A 25,525-nucleotide genomic window follows, 5' to 3' on the forward strand; every position below is an offset into this window, starting at 1 on the left:
GCAACTTCCTTCATTCTCATAGTGCATACAAAATTCAAAGACTATTTCCTCTTCATGCTCACTATGAGAAAAAGCATCAGCATGCTCATGACTACACAAATTGAACTGAGAATCAAAATCCAATGATGATTCATGCATGCTGATCAGAAACACAAAAACTTCATAATCTACATCATTCACCAAGTTGCAAACACCAAAAACTTGCAACTCACCTTGTGTCTCTGACTGTGAAGAGTATTTGGAATCCAATTGTTGCCTACTTGCAGTCGTATCATTCACTAAATCAAATTCATCCTTCACTGAAACCTCTTCACACTCAAAACATTGATTAGTCACCATACATGAAAATTCATTCTGAAAGTACTGATCCAAACTATGCTGATCATTATCTTCATCTAACTGAATGTCAAAATAAACCTTGAAATTATCTTTACAAGACTTATCAACACATGAAGAAAATCTATAATCAAATTCACAATATTCATTGGTTTCCTCTTCATCACATGAAATATCAAAACTTATTGTAGTATAACTAGCATGAAAAGAATCTGAAACAACATTAAACTTCCCTTCACTAACATGGTCCACATCCAAAAAATCATCATGTGCAAAGGCATTTGAGGTACTATCATCTAGGCATTTGAGGTACTATCATCTACACCTCCAAAATCTGATAAGGGTTGTTCAGATTCTACATCTCTTTCTACATCAAACTTTGGGGAATTGATTTGACTGAATGAGAAAGTATTATGAGAGAACATATGAAGATCCTTACAAATACTTATGTGCTTTTCAAACTCACGAGCCAACAAATTTGAGATTTCATTGGAGATCAAGGAGATTGCCTCACAAATCTTCTCCCAGCTATGGTTATCATTTCGATAACATGAAGAACTTACAACAACAGAATCCTTAGTGTAACAATATGGAAAATAAACATTATTACAACATTTTTTCTTATCATGGCAATCACTAGATCTACTGTTGTTACAACTTTCTTCAACTTCATATGTATTGTAACAAAATTTATCTTCTCTTTTATATCCATCCTTTTCATTCTAATTGCTATTACCTGATTCATTAACATCTAAATCCACCTCTTCACATTCAGAAGACATATTATCTTGCTCTACGGACTCATTGTATTCATTACTACCTTGACTTTCAGCACACTCATTATCATCAGAAGACATAACATGAAATCTATTATCATCATTTTCCATCTCCTCAATGAATCTCTCAATTTTCAAAAATCTTTGTAATCTTATAGGTGCTGGCCAATTTATTGAATCAGGTACTAGAACATCAAGGAAAATAGTGGGTAGGGAAGATTCCTTAGGTCTACAATGAAAAGGCATCTTAGTGATTACTAATTTAAGCCTTAAATAACATTGTTCAACACTTAAACCTTCAGTACTTTCTACCTCAATTCTTATAAGATTGACAATCCTTTTGTAAACTAGTCTATTCAACATAGCAATGTTATTATTCACAGTTTCTAAACTCTTAGAATTTGGAAAACTAATCTCAAATCTGAGATCTGACTCCATTATATAAAAAAATTTCTACCTCTTCTTTCTAGTGCTGAAAATCACTTAATAGAGGCAACTTATTTAAACACTTGACTTCCATGAAAAGAAACATGAAAATCAAAATACCTCAAGTGTTGATGCTAAACTTTGATCTGCTAATTTGGCATAGGTGCAAGACTGAAAATCCTTTACACCATTGATCAAACTTTGTAGAGTCGCCACCTCTTTTTAAGAGGATAAAGAGATCACTACTGTGATCTACTTTTACACTTCAATTCTTTATAATAGTAGATTGCAAACAACACTTTAAAAACTTATCAAGAATTTAAAACTCCTTTTCAAGAAACTACCAAAAGCTTTAGATCTTCCCATACAACTGAAAGTCCTTCAAAATTTTGCAATGAAATCAACTAGGAACAAACTGGTATAGAAATTTGAGAGTTGCCACACACACTTTGTGAGAAATAAAACATAATTTGTCACTTGACAAATCTGAACTAGACCTTCAATGTAAAAGAAACTTGCACATCATTAACACCTTGAAAAGAAAATATACTTTATGAATAGATTCTTGACTCTGAAACTTTCTCACTAGTACTTGCAAACTGAATTAATTGAAGATAGACCTATGATAGTCATAGAACACAATTTTCATCCAGTTTTATAGCATACTGATGTCCATGAATAAAGCTCAACTGGGGGACATGAAACTTTAGCAAGAAAAAAAGGAACACATCTTGCTATTGATATGCTATATCCAATCTATTTCACATCAGAGACTCCTGTTCTTTCAAAAAAATGGATTGCCATCTTATCTCCCCAGTAAAGTCGCCATTTTGTTGGCTCTCGATTTAACAGAATTTGAACAACCAAGTATGCAAGGAAAGAATGCATCTATGGGAAGCTATCTCCAATAATGGACACAATTTACCAAGAACCTGGGCCAACTATAAGGCTTGACCCTTCTTCTTCTTCAAGCTCTGCAAAACCTAGGCGGGTGGACCTATAGATTCTTTATATGGTACTAGTTATCAAAGCATACACTGAATCTAATATGAAGCAGATAAAACCCTTATTTCTCATGATAACTCATGAAATACCAACAATCTACAGTAGCTAAATGTAGATCTAGGAACCTCATAAGCTAAGTGAGGGCATTCTATTATAGCTCTTCAACATGAAAGGGGAAAAGCATTTGATTAATGATGTTGATGTTCAACAAATCCTCAAACATGGAGAAGGATAACAAGTGATCCTATAACTGATCAATGCATAATCCATTGGGCAATTTCATGAATTCAACACATACATCTATGACATCAGGACAATATTACATATACCTAGAGATCAGATCTATCTAATCACCTTGTGATTCAGACATTAGTGTTCATTCATATCTCATTCTCACAAAATATCCTTCTCAACATAACTAGTAACCCTGTTAAATACATTAAGCATTTACTTGGCACTTTGTTCCAACAGCAAAATATATCAAACATTCAACCTAAAGGGGAAGCATATGGATCTCAGCTCTTTGTTCTAAGACCACATAAGACTATAAATTACTGAGATAGGAGACAAGAACTAGAATGAAACTAGTGAAATTACTGTTCATATGTATTCATTTCCTTGAAATAATACAACCATATGCATAAAATTAAAACATGAAACAACCTAACATTTCAGAACTATCTATATTATCTTTACACTTGATGTTCACATGAGAGAAATATGCTAAAGAATGAAGGTGGAATCACAGTTCTAGATCCAAAGAAATGGTCTCACAGAATGACTGCAAATTTCCTACCAACAATGGTTTCTCAGTAACAAAAAACTAGAACCCCTAGAAAGAATGAAAGATAGAAAGATATAGCGAAGGACAAAATCTCGGATCTGATCTTCAAGTGAGAAGTGTCCATTTGAAATGCAATCCTCTGTAAGTGAATAACTTCTTCCTTCCATCTCCCATTCTAATTTGATCTTCTATTTCATCATTACATTGTAATTTATTGGAAAATATCTCTGTTCAAATGATGAAATCCTTTGTTGAGTCATTAGAATATCTGATTTACCTTATGAAAATACTGGTAAAATCTTAGATTTTACTGAGTGAATACTATCAGAATTTGACCCAAACTACATTTCAACTATCTTTTAACCACATTCAGGTCATTTTTATGTTATAAAATCAAATCTGAACTTCTTGGTCTGAATACAATTGCAATTCAGGTACTTGAGACAAATCCTCCTGTAGCTCAAATAGACTGCTACCTTTGCAAAAGCTGACCTCATATTTGGAAAATTTAGATCTTCCCAGTTTCGGCAGTATATTTGAGTGCATATCTAGCCTCCCGAAAACACCCAGAAAGTCAATTTGAAAAATGCTCCTCTGTTATAAAAGTTTAGGTCTGCAACTCATTGTCTTTAAATTTTTGAAAAACTTTAAATATTCTAAAGTCAAACTTTAGAAAAATCCCATTTGATTTTAAAATCTTGATGTGGGCATTTTCAACAAAAATAATAATAAAATATTATTATTTTTAACTCTTCAATATTACCCTGGCCCTTTGAATCTGAGGTCAACCTTCAATTTGACCGACTGCCACATGGCATTATTTGATTCGTTGAGCCCTCTGTATCATCCACCATGGGACCTACACCACATGTCACTTACCTTCTTTCCTACATTATTTATCCTTCTCGCATCTCCTTTTTGCAGGAATGCAGGCACCGTAGGATCTGCCACATGGCAACATCATGTGCCTTCATCTTGAACCTGCTTGTCTATGCCATCTCATTGCATTTGGGTCCCATGCTACCACATGGCACAATCCTACTTTCCCACTTTATTTAACCTGGGTGCAACTTAGAAATGTGGGCAAGCAGGTACCGCTAGATTTGGACACTTGTTGCAATCTGAGCTTAACTCGCCACATCAACATTTTTGCATCTTTGTTTAAAACTTTGACTGATGTCACACTGACATCATACCTCCAAGCGGCATCCACTGGCACACGGGCCCACACACATGAGCACTAGCCTTCCAAAGAGCATTATCTTAAAGACATCTTAGTTAGGGAGTGTGTTGGTGTTTGAAAATGTCACTCATTTCCAATTACCCTGATGAGAGCAAAACATATCTAGGGGTAGCTAACTCCCATTATCAACACATCCATTCAGAAACCAGGCCAACTGTAAGGCATGACCCTTCTTCTTCTTCAGGCTCTGCAAAACCTAGGCGGGTAGACCTGAGATTCAATTGATACCGTACCAGTGCAAAACATAGCCCTAAATCTATTTAATGCAGATAAAAACCTCTAATTCTTCTATGCTTAACCGGGAGATCACAAGCATGAAATAGCTAAGGACATGACTCATGAAACTAGAAAGCTAAGTGTGGGTTATACTTTGAATACCTTTCAACATAAAATGAAAATGATTTAATAGATTGATGAAAGCAAGACCCAGGTATGAGCAACAAAATTTAATGATCCTATCTGTGATCAGTGCCTTATCTATTGGGCAATTAAATGAATTATAACCATACATCTCCTGGAAATCTCAGACATATCTCTATGTCAAGATCCTTGATCTATCCTTCACTTTGTGAACTGACATTTGCATCAAAATGAATCTCATACTCAGAATATCCCATCATGAAATCAGTAAACCCTGTGATAAACACCAAGCGATTACATGGCTCTTGGTTCCATAAGCAAGGTATTTCAATCACATACATCACTAAATGAGATGCAACCTAATCTATGGTTTTTGATCATAAACTAGAAAAGATTACAGATCCACAAACATGAGACAAGATTCGGGCTGAATTTGAAACCATTACCGCTCTTTATTTGCTTTCTTTGAAATCAAATACATGAAAGATGTACAAAATACTTCATAAATCACCTAACAGACATGAACTATTTGCATAAAACTCAAAATATTGTTCAATACAAGAAGAAATGCTGAAGAATGGTTTCTCAGTACAAAAATTGGAACCCCTCAAATGATAGAAAGAAAGAATGATATAGACTTGGGTGAATTCTCAGATCTGATCTACAACTGCCATCTGTCCACTTGGAATTCAATCTTTTTCAGCTGAATCACCTCTCTCTTCTTTCTACCATTGTGATCTGATTTGATTTCATCATTTTTTGTAATTGATTTGCAAATGTCTGTTTTTGAATGATGAAAACTTGTTGAGTCACTAAAATATCTGATTTACCTTATGAAAAGCTAGTGAACTCCCCAAATAACTGACTTAAACGTGACCCCAACTGCATTTTCACTATATTCTACTGATATTCAAGTCATTACCAAGTTTGAAAACAATTCTGGACTTTGATATCTAAAAATGGTTGCAATTCAGGTGCCTGAGACAAATCCTCCTGTAGCTCAAACAAACTAATACTTGTACAAAAACTGACACCAAAATCGAAAATTTCATCTTCTCCCAATTCCGACGATATATAACATTGCCTATTTTGCATCTCAGAAACCCACTAAAAGTCATTTTGAAAATGACTCCTCTGCTATAAAAAAACATGTCTGCACATCTTTGAAATTTTAATTTTTGAAAAAATTAAAATTTTCTAAAGTCAAAACTTTAGAAAGAAAATCCCCTTTTTAAAATTCAAAAAACTTGATGTGCACTTTAACAAAAATAAAAAAATATTATTATTTTTAATTTTGCAATATTTCCCTGACCCTTTTAATCTGTGGTCAACCTTAAGTTTGACCAGTGCCATGTGGCATCTTTTGATTGGACCACTTGTTGCATCTACCACATCATCGAACATGAGACCCATTGCCACATCTCGTCTTCTTGCTAACTCGCTATGCTAAATCTCATGCATCTTCCGCTTGGCGAGTAAGTGAGGACCACTGGATGTGCCATGTGGCACAATCTCATTGCAACCGATTTGATCACGCCATATCACATCTTGCTCGCTGCCACTTGTCATGATCTGATTCACTGATGACACTGCAATGGAACCCACATAACATTTTGGATCTCGTCAAATTTTCATGGTTTCTCGACAAGCTCGCTACTTCGTTAATCGGAGTTGCCAAGATTTTTTGGCTAGCGAAGTAACGAGGCGTCGAATTTTTTGTTTTTTGGCCACCTTCTAGCTCACTGACATCATCAACTCTTATTGCACATTTGCTCAAAATTCAACCTTTGTCATCGTCCATGTCATCCTCATTTAGGGTCAGATTGGATGGTGGGCCCTGCCACACAGGCTTGGCTTTCCAAAAGCCTTTTGTCAATTCACTTAGCCTCTTGTGTAAGAAAGTATTTAAAGTATAAGAAAAACGAGCCTCAGAAGAATGTGGGATAAACATTGTTCACTGCTTATGACTTTCACATTTGACTACGTGCCTGGATCTCTGTTTCTACAAATTTGCAGTCGTGTGAGCTTCTATTTAGCTGCAAGATCCTTTTAAAAGGCATGGGCAGACCCTTTTATATATGCTTGGAGCTTGTTTCTTACTACATGTTCCCTGTTCAGGCACAGGTTTCTCATTTTATTGCATAAGATTTCGTTTGAGCCAACTCCTTTCTTCATCATGGGAGCCCTATGCAATGTGGGCATCTTTTGCTAAAGTTGCTCCTTGCTGAGTGGGTGCTCTATTTTTTATGTTGGCGTGAGCTTCTTTTAATTTGTGGAGATCTCTCTTTTAAAAATTTCTTCCTTTCTTTACCTCTGCTGCCATGAGTTCTGATGCTATCTTTGGTGTCTCCTTTGTTTAGTGCAGGATCTGCCCCTGTTCTACTCACGTTACCTTAAGTTCTAAAATATTTTTATTTCCCTATGAGCCATTCAATCTCCTCAACTGGGTCACTAAATTTTGTTTCATTGGTGGTATTTAAAACATTCATTATTCTTTGCATAACACAGGGTACTCTAAAAAAATGTGTGGAGCTTTGCTGATACATAGGTGCTCTTTGTTATGCTTTGGTGATACTCTATGATACAACTTTATTTTAACTAGCATATTCACTCCCTGCCAATGCGTAGATGCCCTATGCATTCGATGGTGGATATTGCAAGGTGTCTTTCTTAGAATAGTTTCTTTTCCATTTATTAATACATCTTCTTTTTCCTTTTTCTTCAAAAGCTGTAAGGCTTGCTCACTTTCAACTTTTCTCAACTCCTCTTCAAGTTTTCATTTGCATCAGCATCCTTCTTATACTAGATATACTACTGCAGAAGATCAAGTGCTGCTTTTTGTTTCTCTAGTTCAATAGCCTTATTTTCAGATTCGGATTTCTCTTCATATGGTTTCTCCTCTTTAGTACTCAAAAACCTTCCATTTTTCTCCCAAGATCGTCATCATATCCTAGGATGAAAAACTTGAATCCTCAACTTTGAGCAAATTTTGATAGTCACAAATCCACAAGTTATATGCTAAAGAATATATGGCATGGGGCTTTGTGGTTCTTCTCAAAGCACTAAGCAGGAACTTGTCCAAAGGATCCCTTAGAACAGGGGTGAATGGCTTAACTATTTGGTGAGAGCTAAGGCGGGTTTTCCTCTGCTTCAGTAGGGCAATGAAAGAAAACTCGGTGATCACAATCAAGATAATCATTTGAGAGAATTTATCCCTCGCAACGAACCATTAATCTGATAAGGTTAGTCGGACCCAAAAGTGGGTCCGGCTAAAATTTTTTTTGTTTCCAAGCAATTGACTTTTCAAATTGATCTAGTGCTCACCTGATACTGATTATAAACTAAATTAATCATTGAATCAACACTAGAAACTCATTCTAACTATTCTCTGCAAAGTGTAATTTTTTGATGGCAGGGCCTATAAGCTGGCCTTAAAAACTGATTCAAACACCTAGCCGGGCTCTGGAACTCTAGATATAACGTCTCTCTAACACGTACAATAAGCCTACTAGATCTCGTCGCATGACGAAATCGAGGTCAAAAGATATCGACCCCCAAAGTTGCCAACTTAATTTCATCTACAAATAAACATGTCAAAAAGCTAGAAATTGCATTTGGAAATGGCCTGGAAAACTGAGCAAATGGGCACTTGAGGCTCTGAAAATTGGGGTACTAGTAGATTGTCATGAAGTGAGTATTATCCTACAATTTTAGCTCATGATGAATCACAGGACACATTTGGAAAGCATGCAAAGTAGGCTATCTGGGTTAGCAGGACAGTGATCATTAGTAAAACAACATTTTTTGCGAATGGAATGACCCTGGAAAAATGTGAAGACGGATTTGTCAAGGCTTAAAAACTGACACACTTAAAGTATTTTTGGAGGACAAAATAGTGGTACAATCCATTCAACTTGACCTACCACAGATCATGAGATATGACATCCCAAATAGGGGTTCCAATCAATCTGCAAATACTGACAACAGTGAAAAGATAAAAATTCCATTTGGAATCGCGTTTGAAAACTGATGAAACAGATTCTTTAAAAATTGAAACTTGAAACATGGTAAGTCTTTGACATCTACAATGCAGCACAAAGTAATTTTAGCATTTTGGTCAACTGGTCAAAAGTTATAGTGCGTCACACAAGGCTTCCCAGAATTATGTGCAAAGTGCATCAACATGAAAACAGTAACTGGCCAACTTTGAGGTATTCAAGACCTAGCCAAACGAACTCGAAACAACTCAAAATCTGAAACATAGGCTTTTAGGTAAGGACACTAGACAATCCCAAAGTGGCAAGTCATGACACATTTTTGAGTGCGAGATATTCATTTACAAACAAGGCCTCCTATCGATGTTTGACACTTATTGGAAATGCAGATTTGACACTTTCTGAAAGCAAGACTTCACCAAATAACTTGGAATGATGTTTTAACTTCATGGAATTGGTGGAAATGCTACATGGAGGGTGTTTAGAAACATTGAACACCTTTTAGGCCTAATACTGATAGCCGGGTATATTTGAATTTATGGAGCTTGATTTCTCAAAATTTTAAAATGGAACTAAAAATGAAACATGCAATTTTTTGTCCCAACAAAGTGGAGACATATTTAAATAAAATTAACTACATTAGCCCACCCGATGTGAGACTAAAGTCGCAGACCAAATTTCTCATTCCTCGCTTCTCACTACCTATGGATGGTCTTTATTCCAAACAAGGCATCTTCCACTATTCTTGACTGCCCTTTGATTGCCCCTGCCACTATTCACTATTCCTACTCACTTCTGAATGCTTGTTCTTTGTATTGTCTGCCACCCTTCAATTGAAATCTACAAGTTGGTCCCTCTATATAAAACGTGTGATTTCTTTACACCGCTGAAAGCTTTGGCTACAACTTTTTTATTTGGTAGCTTGTCTTTATATGCCTGGGCATGTTCTTCTTTGACCAACGTGGGGGCTTGTCTTTCTAATGCTGGGCGAGGTTTCCTTTTTAAAAGGCACTATCTTCCTTGCAAACTATGCCTTCAACACTTTTAATAGCTCATACCTTCCTCGTATCCCTCTTTGCACTCCATCATGGGTTTCCTACAGAAGTTTTCCTTTAAAAAATGGCTCCATTAATCATACATGGGTTTCCTTGGTTGCTTCTTTTTTCTTCTTGTTTGGTCTGCGCCTTTTCACATGCATTGAGCTCCCATTAATGGCGTGTGTTGCTTTTATCCTCTGCAACTTCATTCTATGTTGTGTCCCTTTTCAAACGTGGGTGTCTTTGCTTAATATCCATTGTTACTGATGCCATGCTGCCACCTTCTTTGCTTGTAGTAGTATGCTTTCCAATGTATGCAGCTTATTTTTGTGGTTTTCTTTGGGCATGAGCCTCCTCTGATGCTGCTTGGATCTATTGGTTTATGCATGGAGTCTTCTTTTTAATGTGTGGTGCTCTGTGTGAAATTTTTCCTTTTACGTAGATGGATTCTCTTTGACCACAAAAAACTATCCTAGTTTCATTTCGCTTCCCATGCTATCTATGTTGATTCCATGGCGGCTTTCATTCTTTACTAAGCCTCCCTTCATATGTGACGTTAACATTTCCGCCTCTTGGATGAATCCTTGCCTGGTGATGCCTCTGTTCCTCTACTACGTGGTTTCTTGTTTAACAATGTTGACTCTTCATTTGGCATGGGATTGTTCTCTTTTTTGGCAAATTGGAGGCTTTCTTTTTAAGACGTGAGGGTTTCCTTCTGAAAAAGCTGGAACACTTGCTAAGTTGGCATAAGTTTCTCTTTCATGTGAGTTGCTTTGTCTTGCTCATGCTTTGAATGCTCCCATGCGTGAGCAATCTCTTCTAAAACTCTTCCTCTTTCAATATTTAGCAATCTGGCAAAGCTCCATTCAACAATATGCACTCATTTTTGAATGCTTCAATTTATGCATTTTCATACCAAGTCTGAAGACTGAGCACCCTCAGCATTGATTCCTAGAAAATCTGGGTGTACTATAGTTCATATTTGCTTCAGGGGAGATACATTAATGAAATACAGACCCACTAGCTTTTGCAATTATCTAGATTTTCAGCTGTTGTACTTTGTCTTTTGTCTAAATAAAATATTTATTTCAGTTAAAAGATATTCCTTATCTATTCTTTACCCCATGAATAAAACTTGATCTTCTCCACACTTACCAAGCAAGCATCCAATTTGGTTGTTAGGAATAAGCAAATGAGCTTTAACATCGTGAGACCTATCTTTGTCATCATCTTCATAAATCACATCTTTTGTCCTTCAAAACAAATGTGATTTTTTTATGGTCAATTGATCTCTTATTTTTTGATGAATTTAGCCGGGCTCCAAAAAGGGTTTGGAAATTTTTTTTCGTTTTTGAACAACTGGATTCTTAAACTAACCCACTGACCTTCTCAAACTGATTGGAAATAATTTTTATCATAGATTGATCATTAAAAAATTTAATTTGTCACTTTTTGCCAACTATGAATCTAATGCCAGGAGGTCTATTGACTACCTTTAAAAACTGACCCGAACACTTGATCAGGATCTAAAAACTAATACTTGGAAGGACAAAAATTTGGGCATTGGTTCTTTGTCATGAGGACAATGTACTTCTTTTATTTGGGCTCATGACGAATCACGAGGCACAAATGGCGATCAGTCAAAGTGGGCTACTTGGATTTGCGAATTGAAACAAATGGCAATAAAGTGATTTTGGCAAATGGAATTGACCTGGAAAAGTGTGCATATAGATTCGCCATGACCTAAAAATTGGCACACTTAAAGTATTTTCGGAGGACAACACAGGGGTATAATCCATTTGACTCGACCTATCAGAGATCAAGAGATATTACATCATGAACAAGGGTACTAACAAATCTGCAAGTGTTGACACCAGTAAAACTTTAGAAATCTCATTTAGAATCGCGTTTGAAAACATATCAAACAGATTTGTCAAAAGATGAAACCTAACACATAACAAGTCTCTAATGTGTACAATGCAATGCAAAAAGAAATTCAAGATTTTTGTCAACTGGGTCAAAGTTATAGCACGTCAAACAGGGCCTCCCAAAATTAGGTGCAAAGTGCATCAATCATAAAAATAGTAACTGACCAACTTTGAGGGATTCAAAACCTAGCCAAACTAACTCAAAATGACTCAAAATATGAAACATAGGTTCTTGATTATGGACACTAGATATTTCCAAAGTGGAAAATCATGAAACATTTCTGGATGCAAGATATTAAATAGAAAACACAACCTCCTATCACTATTTGACACAGGTGAAAATGTAGATTTGACAATTTGCTCAAAATGATACTTCACAAAACAACTTAGAATGTCAGTTTAACTTCATGGAACACTTAGATAGGCTAAATGAAAGGTGTTAGAAACATTGAACACCTCTGGGGCTTTACAAGTGTAGCTGGGTACACAAGCATTTATGGGGCTTGATTTCTCAAAATTTTCAATATGTGATTGAAAATAGACCATGCAATTTTTAGTCCCAACACATCTAGTCTACAATTCTCAGGAATGCCATTCAGGGCTCTTACAAATATGATATTAAATTTAGGAATAAGTTCACCATTCTTGATTTGAATCTTGAAGAACTTCTCAGAAGAATTACATACACTTATTCTTTCCCTAAATTGCTTCATGAAGGCTAAATACAATTAACTCCATGATGAAATAGAACAAATTGGCATAAAATATAACCAAAATCTAGCATCAACTTATAAGGTTTGAACAAACAACTTCATATTCACGTGTTCATGAGCAATCTCAAAATCACCAATCAAATCACTAAACATCTGAACATGATGAATAGCTTAATCCAATTGGCTCCGATTAAGATTAGGAAAATGTTTTCTAATATCATACAATGCAGTGTTTGGGAAACCATGAATGCCAACAAAAAGTAATGACAAGTACCTCTTGGTATAAATAGATCTACAATTTTCATCAATAGACTACATACTAGGTGAAAAGAAATATGCCATTCTTTACAAGCTCACAACTCATCAAACAATGTTACTTTCAAAATTTATAATGTCCAACAGATCAAAAAATCTTTCTACCAATTCAAACTCTTATATACTCCAATATGTAAAAACATTTGTTGAATCTATCTTTCATAAAGTATGTTGAGGTGCATCAAACAACTCTCTTATTTATTGCTATAAACATCACTTGATGGAGATACTTTTGTAGAACTTACTTTCATGGAAAAAAAAATCTCATGAAAGTGGAAAATACCTTAATATATGACTCTTGCAAACCACTTCAATGCTACAAACAAAAATAGATTCAAATCTTATCTCGATCTAGTAAGTCTTGCATAACATGTCACATAATCTTTTCAACCATTGCCAAGAACTTTAGATCATTTGTTCAAATCTACTTTCTAATTGTTGCATCCCTCACAATACCTTCAACTTCACAATGCACTAATATAGGGATATAACTTCAAGTTGCCACTCACTTAGTGAGAAAATATTTAATCAACTTGCACAATACAACAAGCTGGTCCAAAACTTACAATAGGTAATTGAAATCTTTATACAAGAACCTTGGAATTTCATACTCTTGACAAAGAAAAAGAAGCTTAATCCTAGACTCTTAAATTGACAATAGAACTTTAAAATATGAGAACTGACAAGTGGTCTTAATAACATTACTTATGACCAACCTTCAAAGTTACTATTGTCAAGAATAAGGCATAACTAGGAGACATGAATCTTCATCAAGGAAATGGAAAACACCTCACAACCTTGCTGCTATAGAAAATTATTCATGTTGTATTGAATCTCTTTTTAAATTCTCTAGGTTTGTCAATTAGATTCTTGATGTAGAAAATTATACCAGCGATTCCAATATTTTTAACAATGAATTGCTTCACCTACTCCCCATAAGATTCACCATTTTTGTTGGCTCCTAAATTAACATCTTTTAAATAACCCAATTATAGGAACAAATACAGTCATTGGGGCCAACTATAAGGCTATACTCCTTCTTTTGGCTCTCCAAGACCTAGGCAGGTGAACCTATAGATTCTATTATGTGACTAGCTCACAATATATTTTGATGGAAAGTCTCTCCTTTATTAATTGGACCACCAATATTTTGCATGTCTTGATATGAGAAAGCAATAGCACTTCACTTTCTATTTGAACTTTGACATTATAATCAAGACAATTCAATTACCATGGCACCTTATTAATTCAATCCAATTAGTCGGGACCCAAAGTGTGTCTGGCTAAAAAGAAATTCAAAATAAAACATCCAACCCTTCAAACTAGTAAATTAATCACCTAATACTGATTTTATCCCAATTAAATCATTATTGCATAGTTTGAAACTCATTTTACTATTTTCTAGAAACTATAACTTTCTGCTCAGAAGCCTCTAAGATTGGCTTTAAAAACTCATTGAAACACCTAACTAAGCCCTGAAAATAAACATATTGATTATATTTTTCCATATTCTTGTACCCTATTAAATTTCATATCATGATGACACCTAGGCCAAAAGATATTCATAGTCAAAGCTGCTCATTTGAAACTGTCTAAAAACAAACATGTCAAAAAACATAGTATGTTCAGTTTTAGCTTTGAAAATAAGTCAAACTGATGCTTGGGGGCATAAAAATAGGGGCATTAGTTTACTATCATGAGGAGGGTATAAATCTATGATTTGGGATTATGAAAAATAACTAGGTGCATTTGGAAGGTGTTCAAAGTTAGGTACTCAAAATTGCAGAACTGGGAGTAGTGGTAGAATAACAACTTTTACAAATGGAATGGACTTGGGAAAGTGTGCAAATAGATTCATCAAGACTTGAAAACTAGCACACCTAGAGTATTTCTAGAGTAGAATAAAACGGTACAATCCACCTAGTCTCATCTATCAAGATTTCAAATTTATAACATCTCAAACAGGGCTACCAATCAATCTACATGTTTAGACACTAGCAAAACTTATTCATTTTTACAACATCTCAAACAGGGCTACCAATCAATCTACACTTTTAAACTTATTCACTATGAATAAACTAGGCTACCAATCAATCAAACAATGAATATCTTTTGACCTAGAATTTTTCATGAGACAATATTCAACATGGTGCAAGAATGCAGAACAGAGAGTCAGTGTGCCAATTTTCAGAGTCCAGTCAGAGGTTTGGAATAGCTCTTAAGGCTAGTCATCAGACCTCGTTGCACAAAAGTGATAGTTGAATTTAAAGGGCAAAAATGAGCTTTTAAGCATAATTCAGTGATTGAATTTGATTTTGATCAATATCACATGATAAGTGGGTTAGTTTAAAAGATTAGACATTTGAAAATGAAATTTTTTTAGTCAGACCCACTTTGGGGCCTGACTATTTCCACCAAATTGAAAAGGCATTGGTTTCAAAAGAAAAGTTATAATGATTTTTCAATCATTAAAGTTTATTTGTATGTACATCATGAGAGATCAAAAGGTATGAAATGAATAAAAAATTCTCATCTAGTCCACAATAGAATTTTGAATTGTGTTTGAAGTGTCTTTCAAATTAGGTATATGGTTATATGGACTAAAAATGGAGGTCATAGCATCTTTCATGACCAATCCAATAATAATGGTCCCTATGAGACTGTAGTTTATCACTAATCCCACATGATAGTATTATGTATAACCCTCTATAAATAGATTAATAATCTCTATGTTGATCTCCCCAATTTGGAAAAGATAGTTTTTAGAAAGGTTGATACACATGTTTACCACTTAGCATGCATGGACCAGAAGCATCTACTACATTTTGTAAATTCTAAGCTGAGGAAAGAACATGATGGAAAATATCTTACATTAAAGGAGATATTTGAGAGCTTAGACTTAAAAGGGTATGATCCTAATGCTGATCTCTGGGATGCACATGCAGACAGGAACACTTTTCATCGATTTGATATGTTTAATCTTAAATACAACTCTTGTGGGCAACGAGGACATAGAGAAATTTTCTTAAAGAAAGACTATGTCATTCAAGGTTGCATTCTTGCTAAGCTAACAAATCAAGTATTATCTAATCTTGTGGCAAGTAATTAATAGATGGCATAATATAGGATATCTGTTTATGGAAGGAAAAAGAGTGAGTGGCACTAGTTGGCAATATGGTTTGTTAACAATGAAATATATAGTGAAAATGCTATTTTTTTGATTCAGTCACCTCAATTGTATAATGTATACTAAGGAATGGGAATCATTTCAGCTCCAAGATATGTGTCAACTTTAGTCTGAGGTCAATGCTAACATTAGGCGACCTAGTTTGCCTCACATTGCACAAGATAACAATGTTGCTTCACAACCATAGCCCACTCTTGTTGTCCATCCAAGCACTATCCTAAATTCATAATCAAAGGGGAAGATCAAAAAACCCATGCATAAAGGGTAGCCTGCATGTTTGCAGGAACATAGAACCACACAATTAGAAGAGGTAGTAGACAAAAGAGCCAACTTCATGATAGATTGAGACAACAATTTAAAAAAAGACTAGAAGTTAGCCCATGCCATGAGAAAATTCCTCATGAAAAAATGAAAAGGAAGCCTTCTTAAAGGCCTGAGCTAACAGCGAACATAAAGGGGAGCCTCACACTTTAAAAGAAGATAGGGACTAGTAGTTTAAAAATGAGCTCACACAACCACTAACCAAGAATCAAGCCCCTCACACAATAAAGAGTAGTAGAAAACTTGTGGCATCTAGAGATAAACCCATGCATTTAACGCAAGAATTTGCAATAAGAGACAAAGTCAATGCATGAAAGCAAGAAGATAGGCATTAAAAGGAAGCTCATGCCTAATGAAAAGCAGTTGTGTGCATGAATCAAGAAAGCTCATGTAGCATAGGGACAAAGCCATAGTCCATGCAATGAAGAAGACCTACATGAAGACAGTTAGTGTGAAAGGGAAAAGAGATTAGAGGAGTCCCACAAGAATTTTCAAATAAAGTAGCTAGCAACTAAAACACCCTGTGTAAGAATTTTTTTTTGAAGTTTTTCATTTGTTCAATTGCTACCCTCCCGTGGACAAACAAAAAAGGAGCCTAATATGTAGAAATTAAAAGTAGCATCAAAGTTTAAAAGGATAACCCATGGATTAGGCAACGAAGCCATTTGGACAACACAAAAACTCACAACATGCAAATACAAGCCATGGCATATAAAAGAAATAGAGAAAAAAACATTGAAAAATGGTTATCCCACATTGTTTACGTAGAAAACCTTTTGATTTTTTAAATACCTGAGCGCTTAGTTAGCAAGTTTCTTAAGATAGGGTGCCTTTTGAAAGGCAAGTTCACATGGGGTCTAGTAGCTGACGTGGGATGTGAAAGATAGTTAGAGGTGCATGAAGTAAAATTTTTGAACTGATACATAGACCAAAATGATTACATCAACATGGATAGCCAAGATCGAAAAAATAAAAAATCTGGCTAGTTGCTACCTCGCTAGCCAAAAAATCCCAAGTTTTTTGGCTAGTGACATAGCAAATCGCCAGAAAGTCTCAAACCTAGCGAGAAGTTAATAAATTAGTATGGATCCTTCCTATAGGTCTGATGACAAATTGGGTAGCATCAAGTGGTAGCTAGAAAATGTGTTAGTGATGATCATAGATGATGCAGCATTTCAAACCAATCACAAGGTGCCATGTGGAAAACATTTTGAGGTAGGATGATGTGGCGAGTCGATCTTGTGATGTGTCGGATCATGTCATGTGGCAGATTTGAGGGTTCTTGCTATATCACCATAAGAAAGTTGTAGGGAAGATAACATGGTGACATAGCAAGAAGATGACACATGTCACTGACTGATGACGAAGCATAAATGAGCCAATCATGTGATGACATGTGGCAACTCAATCAAATAGAGTTGACCCAAAATGGGAGATAAGGGAAATAAAATAAAATGAAATGTTTATTAAAATGATATTTTTGAATATCTCACCTAGAATCACGTGTGTCAGGTTTTAAGCAATAATGGAGATTATAATATAGTCAAAACTTTGGAAAAAATTAAATTTTTGTGCAAAAAATGTTTTGAAACCTTCAAACAAAGACTTGATCTTCAGAGGTCCATAACTTGGATATTTTTTATCCAAAATGGGTGCTCCAATATACCACTAGAACTGAGAAGGGACCAACTTTCCAAATATGAGGTCAGATTTGGTACAACTATTCACCAATTTGTGCTATAGGCCAATTTGTAAAATCTAGGGCATTGGCAGCAGAATGGGTGTTTTTCATCATTGATCATTAGTGTTTGTTAGAGGGCAGATTTGAAGACTTTTTGGAGCCTGAATGTGGTAAAAATAACCTGGAAAATATTATTTTGCATTATTGAGGCCATTTTCAACTTATTTGTTACTTTTACCATGAAATTCATTTTTACATCAAAATCAGTTACATTCTTTCATCATCACATTCTGAGATATTTTTGCATCTAGGAGGCCAAATGATGAAAATTTGATTCACGAGTTGAGGAGAGAGATTAGAGAGAGTCTTTTCATGGAAAAGAGAGGGAATTTCATGTGGATAGATGTTAGTTGTAGATTCAATCCAAGAATTGCCCTCTTAATATTTATTCTTCTTTCTTCTTCTCTTTTGTAAGTGTTGGAAATTTGAAAAGTTTTCTTTAGAATGAAGGCAATTAGCATAATTGGCTCTGGAATTGGTGAAATCTGAATGGAAAGGACTGGGATGTCCTAGTTCTAGACCATGAAGCTTTTCTTTGGCTATGATACCCAATTCCCATCCCATCAGTTTCTCATTCCCGTCATTTTCTCTCTTGTATGATAGCAGTTGTTCATTAAATAGTCTAGTTTATTAGGTTCTTTATGAGTTAATTTCATGCATTTTTTTATGTATTATTTCAAGGAAATCAACACAAGGAACAACAAGTGTTTAGTTTCAGTTTAAATCTTGTCTCCTTTCTCAATTGAGTTGTGATGTTTTATGGTCTTGGAACAAAGAGCCTAGGTCATAGTTGCAGTACCTTAAGGTTGTATGTTGCTTCATTGTTTCTTGTAATTTAAGGAATTATGTAAATGCTTCAAAGATTCAACAAGGTTGGAGGTTTATTGAGGAGGATATCAGGTAAGAATGAGATTTAAGTTGAACATTGATGTCTATTTACAAGGTGAATGGATAGATCATTTATTTGAATATATGAATAAGCATTAGATATCCAAAATGCATAAGAGAGATTTATGAATTTGCCCAATGGATCAAGCATTGATCAGCTATAGGGTCATTAAGTTGTTGTCTATACATGGTTTTCATCCACTTTCCCCACCCACATAAAATCAAATCAAATTCAAATCATCTTTACAATTTTATGTTGAAGAGCTAGAATAGTTTAACCCTCACTTAGCTTGTGCATTCCATAGAGTTGTAATTTGCAACTATACTTCTTTGTTACTGCATAAGTCTTTAGGAGATATAAGGGGTTTTCATCTACTTAATAGATTTAGGGATATGTTTTTGCACTAGTACCATATCTCAAAACCTTAACATCCACCTGCCTAGGTTTAGCAGAGCTTGAAGTGAAGAAGGGTCTAGCCTTATAGTTAGCCTGGTGTCTGAAATGGCATGTTGAAAATGGGAGTTAGCTGCCCCTAGATATGTAATATTCTTATTGGGATAATTGAAAACCCTTCAGCATTTTCAAACACCACCATACAAGGATGACATTGGTAAAATATGAATGGTTGAATCACTAACTCCATGTGCCACTTCCAGGGATATAAATCCTGCACACTAAACAACATGATCGCATGCAATTGCATATAATAACATAGCTGAAGCAATAAATTCATTAAATCACCTAATTTAACCATTTATTTAATTATCTTAAAATAATATATTTACATCACTCACATTTGCATAAAGCATAACAACACAGGAATGAAGTAAATAACCATAGCATTAAATCCATCACCTAACATAATCAAAGGTATGTCCAAATACCAGATAACCAGATATCATCATAAAACACACTGTCATCTCAAAATGGCATCATCATGCAATATGATTAACTGAACAACATAGTAGTGTAATATCTATGATACTGAAATCAAAGTATAACATCTGACCCTTAGGTCATCTCAAATGTAAATCATCACATAAGTAACACATAACTCTTAGATCAAAATATCACAAGGTAAATGCCTATAGAACAAAACCAAATAATTCCACATGGACAATCCATTTCTAATTACTTAAGCATTTAATAATGATTGTTTAAACAACATTAAAAAGCCACTTAAAATAAATAAGCGAACATGGTCATAAACATGACTACCCACTGCTATAGGAACCTAGTCCAATGTAGCATGGTAATATTACATAGTGCAATCTCTGCACTTATATTAGGGTAATCATGAAACAACCTCATGATACCACATTGATCCTGGTAAGAACTGGCACAAACCTCAGTGAACCATAAATCAAAACATAATCTCATAAATCATTCGAAAGCATAATCAAAGCAACTGATATAGAAACATAAATCAAATAACCTCTATGGTGTAGACCACTCATGGTCACAATCATGATCTCATCACAACAAAAGATTAGCAAGGTCGCATCCATCGGGATGAGTTACAGAACTCAAATGGGAGAGGCACTACATTGAGAATAATATGAAGTATGGATTGATTAGAGGTCATTTTGCTATGAATGATTGTTGGTATAATGGTCATGAAATAAAATTTGAACATGGTGTTGATGCTTCAATTTCAAATAAGCATATCAATACCCCTGTTGTAGGTTTTAATCAAGTGGAAAATTCAGATCAGAATATGTGTATAGGTAAGGTTAGTTTGGTTACAAATGATGACACACATGTTCATGATGTTACATCAATAAGAAATATTTTAGACATTGATAAGGATCAACATTGTGGTGATTTTATGAATCAAGGTTTAGTTATAGTAGTAAGTTCTTCTTATGATAATTATATGTATGATGATGTAACTAATGCTTCAAATTTTGAGGATGCTGCACCTAAATCTCAATCTTATATAAGTGAGAAGGCTGGAAGTTATCTCTCTAATCATGAACTTGATGTTGCTGATCTAATATGTCATGGAGATATAATAAAAGATGGAGAATATGAATTGCAATTATCTAAATCACAATCAGAAGAACAAGGTTCACATGTTTGCAATGTTCCAGTAATAAATGGTAATATGGATTCACTTGATTAGTCAGATAGGCAAGAAATGGTTTATATTCTTCATAGATTGCATCATGTTGAGAACATTATTAAATTTGAATTTCAAAGATAGTCATATCAATGTGAGTATGATGAAGTTGAAAGTCATCTTTCAAGTGATAATGAAGTTTTTGATCCATTTTATTATGAACAGGCATCATGTGAAGACAATGACAAGAGTGGTTGCTCAAGTCAAGAGGAGGAAAATGCTAGTACTTGTTCGCCCTCATGTGAATCAGATGCAAATTGGAAAGAAGAAAGTAATAACGGGAGTGAGTATTCTTACATCAATAAAGGTATGAGTTCTATTTCTAAATCTGAAAGTGAAGTTTCATTTTAGACTTATACAAGTCAGCTAGATGTTGAAAATTGTGAAGAAGATTTGTCTACACAATATGAAGACAAAGAGATTATCCATAAAGACAGATTACCTAATTGTGTAGATGAATGTCTTGAGAATAAGTGCAGTGATAATCAGTACACAAATTATTCTAAGGTTAATACATCACCACCTATTGGTAAGATAAATGATGATTTTCTTGCAAGACATTTGAATCACTTACATGAAGACAATGAAAGTAATTTTGATTTGTATTCTATATGCTTTGTTGATGAAGTAAAAAGAGATTCTACATGTAGTTCTAATTTTTCTTCACATGTTGAAAGTCTCTATGAAGATGAAATAGATAGTGAGTTTAAAGTATATACAAATGCCTTATATGATGAAGGTTGTGATGACAATCAGCCTATATTTTGTCAAGATGTTCAACAAGGATCACTACATGGAGTTATTAACCCATTGTTTGATGAAGACATGGAACTTACAGATTTGATTGAGGATGGGTTTAATGATGATACCTTGTCTTACTATTGTAAGAAGTCAGAATGTTCTTCTTCTGAGTATGAAAGTGAAAATGATGATTATGTTGCATCTAATTATGATAACAAGGTGTTTGATGAAGATATTATTGAAAAATAATGTGCACCTTGTAATGTTTTTTATGATAAACTTTCTGATGTGAAGACTAATATGTTTGATGATTGTGAAGAACCATTTGAAGATTATGGATTAGTTTCAAATTATGATATGGATGACATGTGTGAATACTAGTCAGATTGTTCTTCAGAATACCATCTAGATATGCATAAGGAAACACAATTTTAAGGCATGTGTGATCCTTTTCCCTTATATTGAATCTGAAGCCTTCATATTTGAGAATGATAGCATGCATAGTTTTTCTAATAAAGAAGAGTTTCAATTTCAGTCTGATATGTTTAAGCATGCTGATTAGAACTTTCATGATGAGCAAATTGTTGAAGAAAGAGAATCAAGTTTTTATATGCATTGTGAAAGTCAAAATGTAGATTCAATTTTGCCAAATGATGAGATTCAAGATGTGTATCTAATTCATGAAACTAATATGAGTGATATTTCTAGTTTACCTCATGCAAGTTTAGATGAGAATCAGGTTTATGATAGACGTAAAGGTTTTTGTTGAAGTTCAGTGGCTCGAGGCCATTGTTTGTACATAGTAGTGGTAGTTTTTTTTATTTTCAATAAAGCTATTTGAGAGAAGTTTTGATGTCAAGTGTGTCATCTTCTTCTTCCAGAGATCTAAAATCTTGTCATGCTCGCAAGGGATAAGCATCACTAGATAGAGCCACTGTTGGCGCTCAAAATTGTAGTCCAAATTTTAAGCATTATTGAAGAAATTGAGCCCTATAAATGCTTTTGATGTGATTGTAACAGCTATACCTTTGAGGCCTAAGAGGTTTTCAATGCTTCTAGCACCTTTCATTTAGTGTGTCTATATGTTCCATGATGTTAAATTGTGATTCCAAGTCATTCTGTGAAGTCTTGTTTTGAGAAAATTTCAAATCTGCATTTTCACCCAAGTGTCAAACAACAAATTTATTGTTGAATTTAAAGAGCAGAAATGAGCTTTTAAGGATAATTCAGTGATCAAATTTGCTTTTGATCAATATCAGATGATGAGTGGGTCAGTTTAAATGATTAGACATTTGAAAACAATTTTTTTTTAGTAAGACCCACTTTGGGGCCCGACTATTTCCACTAGATTGAAAAGGCATTGGTTTCAAAAGAAAAGTTATAATGATTTTGCAATCATTAAATTTTATCTGTATGTACATCATGGTAGATCAAAAGGTATGAAATGAATAATGAATTCTCATCTAGTCCACAATATAATTTTGAGTTGTGTTTGAAGTGTCTTTCAAATTAGTTATATGGTTGTATGGACTAAATAAAGGGATCATAGCATCTTTCATGACCAATCCAGTAATAATGGTCCCTATAAGACTGTAGTTTATCACTAACCCCACATGATAGTATTATGTGTAAACCTCTATCAATAGATTAATAATCTCTATGTTAATCTCCACAATTTGGAAAAGAAGGTTTTTAGAAAGGTTGATACACATGTTTACCACTCAGCATGCATGGACCAGAAGCATCTCATACATTTTGTAAATTCTAAGTTGAGGAAAGAACATGATAGAAAATATCTTATGTTAAAGGAGATATTTGAGAGCTTAGACTTAAAAGGGTATGATCCTAATGTTGATCTCTAGGATGCACATACAAACAAGAACACTTTTTTATCAATTTGATAAGTTTGATCTGAAATACAACTCTTGTGGGCAAAGAGGACTTAGAGAAATTTTCTTAAAGCAAGACTACCTCATTCAAGGTTGCATTCTTGCTGAGCTAACAAATCAAGAATTGTCTAATCTTGTGGAAAGTAATTACCAGATGCCATAATATAGGATATATGTTGATGGAAGGAAAAGGAGTGAGCGGCACCAATAGGCAATATAGTTTTTTAACAACGAAATATATAGTGAAAATGCTATTTGGTTTATTCAGTCACCTTAATTGTATAATGTATACTAAGGAATGGGAATCGTTCTAGCTCCAAGATATGTGTCGACTGTAGGCCAAGGTCAATGCTAACATTAGGTGACCCAGTTTGCCTCACATTGCACAAGATAACAATGTTGCTTCACAGCCACAACCCACTCTTGTTGTCCATCCAAGCACTATCTTAAATTCACAATCAAAGGGGAAGATCAGCAAACCCATGCATAAAGGGCAACCTACACATTTGGAGGAACATAGACCCACGCAATTAGAAGAGGCAGTAGAAAAAAGAGCCAGCTTAATGAAAGATTGACACAACAATTTAAAAATGAGACCAAAAGTCAGCCCACGCTATGAGAAAATTCCTCATGCAAAAATGAAAAGGAAGCCTTCTTAAAGGCTCGAGCTAATTGTGAACATAAAGAGGAGCCTCACACTTTAAAAGAAGAAAGAAACTAGTAGTTTAAAAATGAGCTCACACAACCACAAACCAAGAAGGAAGCACCTCATACAATAAAGAGTAGTAGCAAACCTATGGCATCTAGAGATAAACCCATGCATTTAACGCAAGAGATTGCAGTAAAAGACAAAGTCAGCACATGAAAGCAAGAAGATAGGGGTTAAAAGGAAGCTAGTCCCTAATGAAAAGTAGTTCCATGCATGGATCAAGCAAGCTCATGCAGTATAAGGATGAAGCCACAGTCTATACAATGAAGAAGACCCGCATGAAGATAGTCAGTGTGAAAGGGAAAAGAGATTAGAGGAGGCCCACAAGCATTTTCAAATAAAGCAACTAGCAACTAAAACACCCTATGCAAGAAATTTTTTTTGAAGTTTTTCATTTGTTTAATTGCTACCCTCTTGTAGACAAAAAAGAAAAGGAGCCCAACATGTAGAAATTAAAAGAAGCATCATAGTTTAAAAGGATAACCCATGGATTAGGCAACGAAGCCGTTTGGACATTACAACAACTCACACCATGCAAATACAAGCTAGGGAAAATAAAAGAAATAGAGAAAAAAAAATTGAAAAATGGTTATCCCACATTGTTTATGTAGCAAACCTATTAATTTTTAAAATACCCTAGTGCTTAGTTAGCAAGTGTCTTAAGTAAGGGTGCCTTTTGAAAGGCAAGTTCGCATAGGGTCCAGTAGCTAACGTGGGATGTGAAAGATAGTTAGAGGTGCAAGAAGTACAATTTTTGAACTAACACATACACCAAAATGATGACATCAACATGGATAGCCAAGACCAAAAATAAAATAAAATTGGCTAGTCGCTACCTCACTAGCCAGAAAATCCCAAGTTTTTTGACTAGCTACATAGCGAATCGTCAGAAAGTTTCAAACCCAACGAGAAGTTAATAAATTAGTGTGGGTCATACCTATAGGTCTAATGGAAAATTGGGTAGCACCAAGTGGCAGCCAAAAAATGATTCAGTGATGATCATAGATC

The sequence above is a fragment of the Cupressus sempervirens genome, chromosome 4 (assembly GCF_028749045.1).
Source record: "Cupressus sempervirens isolate cs-2001-9-10 chromosome 4, ASM2874904v1, whole genome shotgun sequence".
In the NCBI taxonomy this organism is placed as follows: domain Eukaryota; kingdom Viridiplantae; phylum Streptophyta; class Pinopsida; order Cupressales; family Cupressaceae; genus Cupressus; species Cupressus sempervirens.